This window comes from Onychostruthus taczanowskii, unplaced genomic scaffold (assembly GCF_017590055.1).
Source record: "Onychostruthus taczanowskii isolate IOZ18803 unplaced genomic scaffold, ASM1759005v1 scaffold5, whole genome shotgun sequence".
Taxonomy (NCBI): domain Eukaryota; kingdom Metazoa; phylum Chordata; class Aves; order Passeriformes; family Passeridae; genus Onychostruthus; species Onychostruthus taczanowskii.
In genome coordinates this window covers 13,481,740-13,485,221 of record NW_024502568.1, presented here as the reverse complement: position 1 = coordinate 13,485,221, position 3,482 = coordinate 13,481,740, and positions in this window count along the sequence as shown.

Here is a 3,482-nt window from a genome sequence, read left to right as displayed (position 1 = left end):
AGGGAGAAATGAGACACAATTACAAATTACTGAAATTGAAAGAAGTCCACCATACTTCTTGGAATTCCCTCTTAAAAAAAAAAAAAAAACAAAACCAAAAAACAGTGTTATCTCCTGAGTCAGAAATTACTAGAAGAACATGTAATAGAGATAGATGGCACACATGAGCTTTAGGGGTCTGTATTAAATATACCATGGATATCCACTTCTGTTCTGTGATTAACAATTGTTTTTTAAACTCGCTCTCATCACTATCTACAAGGAGATGGGGTGTTGGAGTAGCCACCAGGAACACGTGACAGCTATTGCAAATTAGAAATGCAGAAACAATTTTCTCAGGCCACATATTCCAGCTTTGATGGCTTTTTCTTCATCAGCAAGAATTCTGGGCTTGCTTCTCTCAGCTTTCTCCAATGCTACACAGAGGGTGTCAGAACAGGGAAAAGAGGCAGGGCACAGAACATTACAGGAGCTACCTACCATCCACAGGGAGAAATCCCTTTTACCACAGTGTAGCATACAAAGGAGCTACACTTGACAGCAAGCTCCACATATAATGTTTTGAGCTCAAAATCCTCTAAAAGAAATGAAGGACTAGAAAATTCATGGTGAGACATCCTCAGAGTGAGTAGATTTGGACAGAAAACATGATACAGCAGTGACAATGAGTTTAAAAGATTATTACAGAACAGTGGATATCTATGGAGCACTGAAGGAATGGTACAGTCCTGTAAACAAAATGGTGCATAGGAAATGAAATGGATTTTGTAATGTAATATTCACTAAATCATGGCCAGTGATGAGCAAAACCTACAGTGCATACAGGCACTGAGCAGTTGTGGTGGCTCAGTGAATGAAAATCTGAGTCATTTCTGGATTAACACTCTAACAATAGTGCCAGGGGACACTGTGTTGCTGCAGATATCATTATTTCCCTGAGATATTTTGTCATCCATATCCCACACTACATTCCAGAAGATGACAATTACCCTATTCCAAAGAGGACAAAATCAAAAAGCCAGCTTTCAGCTTGACCCTAGAGGGGTGTGATAGGGAATAAAATATATCTGGTGTACCTTTGAGCAGAATTCTTCCCAAGCACAGGGGTGGAGGAGTTGAGGGGCCATCTCCCCAGTGCCTGCTCCACCAGCTGAGGAGAGAGGAGAAACATGAGGAAGGGGAAAGGTTCCACACTCCTCTTCTCACATGCCAGATTGCACATAAGGAGTAGAGGACTAATAATCTGTTTATTTTTGAAAGCAGGAAAGGCAGATTGGGTATGCATTGATATATGGTCTGCAGCAGTATAAAAGTTCTTCCACCTTCCCCTGTTCAGCTGTGTGCACATGTATTCCAGTCAGCTCCTGTTTAGAAAGAGACAATAACAAGAAATTAGAGAATACCAATAAAAGGCAAGGAAAAAGCACAACACCTGCCTCTTGTAAAAACTCATGAAAGTTTTCCTAAGACACAGCGTGCAAGACATGATGTTTGACTTAAATTTCTATGAAATAAATACATCCTGTCTACCTAAAATTCATTTCTCGTTTTGATTTGAATAGTTCATCATGCCTGGTTTCCTCTTAGTGCAATGAAGATTATTCTACTTAAACAGAATTTTTATGTGGTAAAATTAATTTCAGAAATGTTCTGATGTACGTAAGTCTCTCTGGTTTCCAAGAAGAACCCCGTGGCTTTCCCCCATGGCCTAAATCTCCTGCAGAGCACTGGAACCATAATCCTTTCTGGCTCTTCCAGCCCAAAATACTGCAACTCTCCTCAAGCACAGCAGCTCCTCCTGGGAGCTTCACTGTGGAACATTTGGGAAAGATACCTGAGGATGTGGAAGAATGACAGCTGCAGAGTAGGGGAAGGGGTTTTCAGGCGAGGGAGATGGTGATTTATCCCAAAGAGTTATCCTGCAGCCCTCATTGACCATTAGTATCTCAGCATCACAAAGGCAGACAACCATAGCATCTGTAATGCTTTCAGAAACTACTATCCTAAATGATCCATTTACACATCTTTGCCTAAATATGATCCCAGGACATGTACTGAAGTTACCATTTCCAACTGGACCGTCTATCTTTCCTATCCAGAAAAATCTTTCCTATCAAGAAAAATCAGATACAATGTGGAAGAGGAAAGAAGTGCCAGCACTGTGTTAACTATCACAGCATGCAGATGCTATCACTGCCAGCCAAAAACTGAGCAAAAATGAGGTATTTATTAAAATTGTGTACAGAGATGACATGAGCTGGGCTCAGGCTAATGACTGTGTGTAGACTGGTGATATCCCCTTTTGGGATCCTGGACAATAACTTACTTGGCATTGGTTGTTTTGGGTAGCATCATACTTTACTCTCCCTAATGGCCTTCAGCTTTAAGTTTCTTATTTCCTGTAGGTCTCAGCTGTATGGGAATGTCTCCCAAGGTTTCTTTGCTCAGTAACTTGTGAGCCATGGACTGGGGACTCATGCGTGAGAGGTGGTGGGTGAAGTATTGTCTGACCTGGCTGCTGGTTTCCCTGCTTTTTATGGTTTGCAAGGATGGGATACAACTTACAACTCTATACAAATCTTTTTTTTTTTTTTTTTTTTTTTTTTTTTCTGGTAGAAATGGTGTTAATACCCATGACTCCACTTACAGATGTGCATGTAAACACGTGCAGTCTCCAGGTGTACCATAAGCAAAATTATGTGTCCTCAAAACATCTTGTATAATATTTTTATTAATATTTTTATATTTTGTAATTTTCACTCTCTCATTTAAATCCAACAAATTTTTACAAGGAGGGTGGATGGGGCTGAAAAATAAAGACGTTCCCGAAGCGGATGGCAGCAGGATGGGTTCCAGAGCAGCACCACTCCCGGCTGGCTCCCTGGCCACCCCCGAGCCCCTAATATTGAATATAAATAACAACAATAGACGCCTTTAGCCAAGTGCTCTCCTCTCCACAGCTCCTGCAGAGCTCTCTGCCCGATCTAGAAACAAAAATAGCGAAGAATTAATTAACGGGACGGGGCTCTCAGCCGGGAGGGGGCCCCGGGAGCCCAGCGCCCCGTCACGCCCGGGGGAGCCGCGGCCTCTCCGGCCCTGCCCGCGGGCAGCGGGGGTGCTCGGGGCGCTGGGCAGCGCTGCCCGGGCGGCCGGGGAACGGCGGCGAATGGAAGAGAGGGAGGGGGCGAACCCTGCCCTCTGCCCTCTGCCCGCCGCCGCCCGCAGCATGGGGAAGGCGGAAGCGGCGGAGCCGGCCCGTCAGGCCGGGCGGCGGCGGGGGGGCAGCGCGGCGAGAGGCTGAGGCGGCCGCGGCGGGGACGGGCGGACTGACGGAGGCAGGGAGGGCAGCCCGGCACCGAGCCCCCCGCCGGCACCGAACCGCCGCCGGCACCGAGCCCGGACGAGCAGGGAGAGGCCGCCGCCGGCCTGCGGGGCTCCGCGGCGGAGCGGCCCTGCCCGGGGGATGCCCTGGGGGCGGCGCG